This window comes from Ovis aries, chromosome 4 (assembly GCF_016772045.2).
Source record: "Ovis aries strain OAR_USU_Benz2616 breed Rambouillet chromosome 4, ARS-UI_Ramb_v3.0, whole genome shotgun sequence".
Classification (NCBI taxonomy): Eukaryota; Metazoa; Chordata; class Mammalia; order Artiodactyla; family Bovidae; genus Ovis; species Ovis aries.
Window position 1 is genome coordinate 70,001,946 of NC_056057.1, and position 8,473 is coordinate 70,010,418.

The 8,473-nt window shown below is 39.9% G+C and overlaps 1 pseudogene; it reads right to left on the bottom strand.

Moving 5' to 3' along the window:
* Positions 1-4,115: 4,115 nt before the first annotated feature.
* LOC101104741 (GTP-binding nuclear protein Ran-like) lies at positions 4,116-5,062 on the bottom strand (annotated as a pseudogene).
* Positions 5,063-8,473: the final 3,411 nt, after the last annotated feature.

Consider the following 8,473-nt stretch of genomic DNA (forward strand, 5'->3'; position numbering starts at 1 on the left):
AATTCCTGGTACCTCTCAGTGGGATCACCACATTGTCAAACAGTAAAGGAATGTTTAAATACAAATGAATTACACTTTCTCTGAATGAAGTCTTCTCTCTGGTGTGTAATTACTGGATGTGTACTTGGGAGTTCCAAGTTCGAGTGAATGTTTTCTTTGTCACTATGAGATTCACCTCACCTCTTGGCACCCATGGTGCAGTAAACAACAGCTTCCAGATGCCCCAAGTATGCCCCTGACAGCAGCCAGCAGATGGCTGTGAGGAAGACAGACACAGTGCCTTCACACACAGCTCCATCCTGGCCTGGCTGGCTTGATTTTGCACTATTTAATAGCCAATACATATAAAAGAAGGCACATAGTTTATATCTAAGATTTGAAATTTGAAGTATTTTCATAAGCAGTGATGAACACACCACCCAAACTTAAGAACCAGAACATTATTGGGTGGGTTTTTTTGCATCTACTCATATGTTCCTCTCCAACCTCTTTCCTCTGTCTCCTCTTCAGAGATAGCCACCATCTTCAACTTTTGTGTTTTATTTGTTCTGTGCTTAAAAAGTAGTTGTGGTATGGCTGAGTTGCTTTGCTGTACACCTGCAACTATTACAACATTGTTAATTGGCTATACTCCAATATAAAATTAGAGAAGGAAATGGCAACTCACTCCAGTATTCTTGCCTAGAGAATCCCGTGGACAGAGGAGCCTGGTGGGCTGCTGTCCATAGGGGTCACACAGAGTCGGACACGACTGAAGTGACTTAGCACGCATGCATGCATTGGAGAAGGCAATGGCAACCCACTCCAGTGTTCTTGCCTGGAGAATCCCAGAGACAGAGGAGCCTGGTGGGCTGCCGTCTATGGGGTCGCACAGAGTTGGACATGACTGAAGCAACTTAGCAGCAGCAGCAGCAGCAGCCAATATAAAATAAAAAATTTTTAAATAAAGTAAAACTCACAACAACAACAACAAAGTAGCTGTGGTACGTATGCATGTATCTTTAAATTGTGTGTCATTTTGTTTTTCTCATTTTATGTTTTATTAAAATATCATATTGAATTAGTCTTCTACAACTTCATTTGTTTACTCTTTTTTTTAAACCCAAGAATGTGTTTCAAAGATCCATCTGTATCGTTACTTGATGATAGCAAAGGTTATGAATTCACTCTAAAGTCCTTGGACATTTGGGTTCCTTCGTGAATTTTAAATTTTATTTATTTGTTTTTTTGCCATTGTGAACCAGTCTGCTGTAAATGTGTCAATTGGTAGTAATTACGGGCTCTCTAGAAATAAGGTCTGGGAGCGCTGGGGTGAGAGTTGGAACTGTTGAGTCTCAGAATATGAGCAAGTTCAATTTTAGGGGCTAGTACCAAACTTTTTCAAAGTGATTGTATCAATTCATATTCTCACCAGCGGCATATAAGAATTCCTGTTAATCCACATCCTCACTAACATTTGATATTTTCAGACCTTCTTTTTTACCAGTCTAGTAAGTATAAAATAATATCGCATTTGGGATCAATTCAGAGCTTTCTTCACCTTGCCCACCCGTGATGACGTTCCAAGCCATCCCAGTGCTGCAGATGTAGCAAGATCTGAAGGAAGTAGAGAAAAAGTGGGAAGTCTCATATTGCACCACGAAGACCCTAAAATTTGTAGAGTTGATCCTTGTAAAAGCATTTCCCATGAGACTCAAGGTATATAACATGTACTTAATTCATTGAATTAATATTTTTAATCTCTCCTACATGCCAGGTATTTTTCCTATACCTAAGGTACTTTCTCTGGCCCAGGAAGATCACAGTGAATGAAACAGACAAGATCTTTGCCCTTATGGAACTTATATTCTGGTTGGGGAGGAAACAGACAATAAACAAATCCATGTATAATATATAATATCAGAAAACAAAGACCAGCTTTGGGGCCACAGGACCAGTGCTCAATTCTATTCTCTACCCTGTACAGACACTTGACCTCTCTGAGCCCTAGTTTCATGTTTTACAAGTAAAAATTAGTATCTTGCAAGGTTATTGTGAGAATTAAGAGCTGGTGTAGAAAGGTTCCCAGTTTAGTGCTGAGCACAAAAGTTGGTGTTCTCTCCAGTCTGGCCTCTCTGAGGAGTGTCTGAGAACAAAGACTTCAAGGACCTCAGGGGTGGGGCATCTCATCTTCTAGCTGGCTTCTTCTGGAACTGGGCAAACTGGGCAATACTGCCCATACACAAACAGAAGCCTGTGCACCCCTGCCAGCCAGGATCAGCCTGTTCATTTCCTGGTAACTAACCTCTGCTCACCTTCTTTCACTTACATTAATGGGCTGAGACTTGCTGTTTATTGGGTTCTATTCTTTCCAGCTACACTATCCTCCTTGCTATTCTTAGACATTCCAGATCACCTCATTTAAAAATTGACTTCAACAACCCAATTAGCAAAAAAATATATGAGCCAGTATGGGGAAATTGAACACTAGTGAATATTGGATGATATTAAGGAATTGTTGATAATTTTTGTGTGGTGATGATGTAGCAGCAAGTCAAAGTAAAGTGTTTGCACCTTTATAAATCCATACCGAATATTTATCTGATGTCTTGGATTTGCTTTCAAATAATCCAATATGTGGAGGGAGACTAGTAAATTGATTGGAAGTATAGAAGCAGGGTGATAGATACATGGGGTTCATTATGCAATTCTATTTACTTTTGTATATGCTTAAAATTTTCCATAATAAAAAGTAAACAAATGAGGTAAATGTACTTCTGTCTCAGAATATACTTTGCATGTGCTGTTACCTCTGCCAGGAATGTTGTTCTTCTAGATAGCCACATAACAAACTTCCTTGATTTATGCCAGTCTCTGCTCAAATGTCATTTCCTCAGAAGGGCTTTATCCTATGGAACATGGAGCCTCTTTCTCCTGGGGATAATGTAACTACCCCATGCTTTGAAGAGCATGATATTGGATTGCTTTTATAGTAGCAGTATTCAGAGCAGAATTTAGAGCAGAATAGTATATAGAGCAGAATTTACTCTTGGCTCCTGATAGCTATAGACCCATGCTTCTCAGGACTAGGCATGCACACTCATATGAAACTGATCTGGCTACAGTTCATAGAACTGAGAAAACCAGAGTCCTGGCTTCATTCCCCAAACCACAGAGAACTTGCAGGATCCATGCTCCTAGTTCCCTTTGCCCTGTTTAATGTGACAACAATGTCTTCCGGGCACTCTTGGCAGTCTTTGACTTCTTGTTCTTCCTTGGCTCCCCTCCTCGTATTCTCCACATCTCTTTTAAGGTTGAGAGGAGAAATAGCTACTAAGTCAGCAGGCCTTAGAGCTGTTCATTCCACAAATACCAGCCCACAGGCAGAGGGTAAATGCCAGCAACAGAATCTAGACGTCCTTTTCACAAAGCAACAGATTTTGAAAAGCATGAGCTTGTTTGAGGATTTCCAGTTTAGCATATTTCTCTTTGGAAAAATAAACATACTTTCCCAAGATTCTAAGAACAATCTTATTGCAAACATAACTGTTGTTTTGTTAAGTCACTAAGCTGTGTCCGACTCTTTGCAACCCCATAGACTGTAGGCGTGCCAGGCTCCTCTGTCCATGGAGTTTTCCAGGCAAGAATATTGCTATAGGTTGCCATTTCCTTCTCCAGAGAATCTTCCCGACCCAGGGATCAAACCCACGTCTCCTACCTTGGCAGGCAAATTCTTTACTGCCGAGCTACCAGGGAAGCCCAACCCATATGGACATGATATTAAAGACTTTTCTTATCTGAACTATACTCATAACAGAATGTTACATAGCTATTGGGACATTATCTAAAAGGAAACCAAAATTTTATTTTTTAATTGATTTTTAATTGGAAGATAGTTGCCTTACAATGTTGTATTGGTTTCTGCCATACAACAATATGAATCAGCATTAAGTATACATATTCCCTCCCTCTTGAACTTCCCTCCCACTCCTCTCAAATTTTGTTTATTTTTTTAAGGTATTTGAAATACAACTTTATTCTGATTCTAAATAAAAAGGAATGGAAATGACAGTAACAAACAAGATTCTACCTCTCAATATCGTCATGTGACTATAGCAGTCTTGTATTTGAAACTCAAGGAGGAAAAAACTGTGTTCCAAAACACCTAAATATGCAGGTTCCAAAAAATGAAGGTTGTTTTTTTTTAACTGCGACATTCACTCCAAAGCCCATCCATCTCCTTCAGCATCCAAAGATTAAGCACGTGTTCTGCTTAGCTATATAATAAGGTGGCAAACACGCTGCACCACTGACATCACAGGACAGTTGCCTATAAAACTAGACTTCTGACGCTAGGCCCCAGCTTCACTTTCTCAAAGGTCATCATCTTCATCCAGGAGAGCAGTTGTCTGAGCAACCTCTAAATTGTGCTCGTACTGTGCTGCCAAGGCTGGGTCCACGACCACCTCTGGAGGGGCAAGAGCAGGCATGGTGACAAACTCCAAGTTAGGGTCTCCAATCAGTTTTCCAGCAAGCCAGAGGAAGGGCTTTTCAAAGCTGTAGTCACTTTTGGCAGAAATGTCATAGTACTGAAGATTCTCCTTTCAGTGGAAGACAATTGACTTTGCCTTAACCTTTCTGTCCTTAATATCCACTTTGTTGCCACACAACACAACTGGAATGTTCTCACATACTCGTACCAGATCTCTATGCCAGTTAGGCACATTCTTGTAAGTAACTCTTGATGTTATGTCAAACATTATAATGGCACACTGAGCTTATATATGATAGCCATCTCTCAGTCCACCAAATTTCTCCTGACCAGCTGTATCCCATACATTGAACTTAATAGGTCCTCTGTTGGTATGGAACACAAGAGGATGGACCTCAACACCCAAGGTAGCTACATACTTCTTCTCAAATTCACCAGTCAGATGATGCTTCACGAATGTAGTTTTTCCAGTACGACCATCACCAGCCAAAACAAGTTTGAACTGAACTTGGGGTTCTCCTTGGGCAGCCATCGTGATGTTACTTCCAGAAGCATCTCTGCACCCGTCTGACTGAGGGCTGGAAAGATGGCAGAAGCACAAATTCCTGCCCCCCCCAATTTTAGTATGAGAATGTTAAATGTAAAAAGTTTGTGTAAATAGTGCTAAATAAGCACTTTCATATATGTTTGTTCAGCATTTGCTTCCAAGAAAATTTTTCTGCATACCAAACAGAACCATGATTAGGTTCCCACATCTTGTTAAGGCTGACTAATGTGGACTCTGGCTTTTTTTGCATATAAACTTTTATGGGAGAAAGACTGGGATTCTGGGAAAGGCCTCTTTCGTGTAATAAGGATGCCTTATTTTCAATAGTTTCTATGAGAAAGGAAGCACAGAACCAAAAACGCAGACAGCAAGACAGATGACCAACTTCTGCAACATACAAAGGTAAGGCTAGAGCGGAAACGCCAGGGGCAACTGAAGGGGCAGGAGTGTGATCACAGTGGCTTTCAACCTCCCTCTAAGAATAAAGTGTCAAGCTTCATGTTCAAAATGGAATCATTTTCCACAGACAGTTTATTTGCAGGCCTTCCGTTTTATCTGCCAACTAATTCCTACAAAGAATGCTGAGCATGAAGAAACATCAAGGAGCAAATCCATAAAAGTTTGGCTAAATAGTAAACAGTTCATCATTCTCAAGATATTTGACACTGAAGCATATTTTGTGCTTATTTTGCTCTAGCTCAGAAAAATTAATGCAAACTGTACATGTATATTTATCAAGAAATATTTCAGGCATTCAAAAATATAAATAATAATAAATACCCACTTACCTTGAATCTAGTCCAAAGAATAAAATTTTATTTATCAATACCTGTGTAGGCACCTATGTAACTTTTGAAGATGGTATTCCCTTTCCTACAGGAATAAATACTATTCTGCATTAAGTATTTCACATCCCATGTATTTCTTAAAAATTACATTTCATGCCAAACATGTGGAAGTTATGTACATACGCTTTCAATTCTAAAGCTCTAGGGCATTTTTGACATTGTGCTAAAAATACCTCTTATTGCTCTAATAAGTTATAATAAAAATATTTTTAGCCTAACATGAAGATTTCTACAGTGTATTATTTTAAATAAGTCAATTAATTGATAGTAAATATCTCAAGTTCAGCAATAAATATAAGAAATCTGAAGACTCTAGATTAAATTTATAGTTTTTATTCTACCTTTATTTAAACTTTTTTTTTTTTTAAATCAGCCATTCAATAGTAGAAAGAGCTTGGTCAAAGTCCATGGTGTGTATAATCAAGCAACAGTAGCCAGAATGTAATACTTTAAAAGGACTAATAACTAAGGGTGTACTCTATGCTCTTTAAAGTGGATAGAATTTCCAGCGAACTCAGCCTTGTGCCTGACACTCCATGGTTATAATTAGGCATGTTTCAGAGTTGTATTAGTGCTTGTTAAGCAGCAGGGCACCATTTAATAAATTTCTGTACTGTTATAGCCATCCAAGAGGCCTGTCTGCTACACACCAAGTACTTTTGCCAGAGAGAGGTAGAACAATTGACGCACTTAGAAAGGGCATTGTTTACTGCTAGCTAGGTAAAACACGAATGGGTCAAATGAAGCACAGTTTATTCTGTAAAAGGTCAGCTCAATGATGCATTGTTGGGAGTAGGCAGTGAGTCTAGTGACTTGGTTTTTAGTTCCCAGGACAAACACTTAGTATTATTAATTCAAGTCCACAACCTTTTTATCAGAAACTGAAATCTAAGGAACTCTAAAAGCTGACAATTTGTTCACAACTCATTTGATGCCAAAACCATATAGCGATCTGAACTCATTTAGTGGCAAATCATCACCTGCATCGATATTAAGTTATTTAAAGTCTTTATGTAAACCCATTACTGTGACTATTTATATGTTTTACTGCAGAAGTATTAATGTACTTGATTAGAGGGTTTTGCTCCAGAGACCCTGGGGGTGCTATGTATTACATAGAATTACCATTTTAAAACCCCAAATCTTATGAATTCTGGAATTGGCCCTACAGGTTTAAAATTTGGGGTTGTTGAGCTATAATGGCTGCCACTGATTTAATGGCCACTATGGGCTGGACTGTCAGCCCTATTTCATTTTAGTTCCATATTGACCTATGGTTGCAAGCATAGTTCTGCACCCTTGTTGTTGGATTAAAATACATCGAACCTTTAATAAGACTTTTCCTGCTGCCTCTGATCACTGGGAAAACCCCAAAGCCTGACAACAGTGCTAAAAGTGAGGAAGATAAGTGCTTGTACTTTCCACCTTCAGTTCTGAAAAAATCTTCAGATGTGGGCCCACGAACTTGCTAAAAAAGGGTTAGATTGCTTCTCCAGCTATCACCCTGTCACCAAACAGTCTAAAAGAAATACCAGGGTTGTGAGTTCCTTCTCTCTACCATGCTTTCTTTCTGCATCTTCTTTGCCCATCCCCTACCCGACCCAAGTGGTGCGTGCTGCCTTGTGCTCGGTTGTGTCTGACTCTTTGCAACCCCAGGCAAATCCCTGTCCTAGGGATTATTCTGGCAAGAATACTGGAGTGGATTGACATTTCCCTCTCCAGGCGATCTTCCTGACCCAGGGATTGAACCTGCATCTCCTATGGCTTCTGCATTGGCAGGTGGATTCTTTGCCACTGAGTCACCTGGGAAGCCCACCCAACCCAAGGGAGGAGGACACTGAAAAAACCACAGGGAGACTCATGCATTTGGGAAGTGCCTGCAAAAAGAAGGGAAATGATTTCCAGCTGAAGTTATGATTATGCCCTGGAATTGGTAATCTACCCTCTGTATCTGTTTGACCAGAGGAAAAGACATTGGGTGTGATGACAACAAGGACAGAATGGATAGTTGAGGAGTAAATTGCTCCTTTACTAAAGTAGTATAGCCGATGTACTCAAAGATGGCACAGTTTTAGGCTTAGCCAGTATAGCATCAATTAAACTACAGTTTTTTTTTTTTTTTTTTAATCTAGTCAGATTCCCAACAGGCATGGCAAGGATATAGGATTTTTCTTTGACCAAGTGTACAGTGAAAAAGATTATCAGGCTTGGGACTTTCCTGATAAGTGAGGAAGTCTCCACACTCAGTGACTAAGACTCCACTCCTGATGCAGGGGGCCCAGGCTCCATCCCTGGTCAGGGAACTAGATCCCACATGCCTCAACTGAAAATTCCTCATGCTGCAATCAAGACTGAAGATCTTGCATGCTGCAACTAAGACCTAGTGGAGCCAAATAAATAAATAGTTCTTAAAAAGATAGGCAGGCTGGAGCTATCTTGTGAGTACCCTACTGGAGAAGTCTTCTTGTGGGGCAAGAGGACACCAGCAACAAGTTTAGGGTCATATGGGAGAGAAGAAGGAATTGATGGACTTCAGCATACATCAGGCTAGTTTATCCCAAATCAGAGGAATAAACAGTGGACAGACAGGTCAATGATGGAGACCCC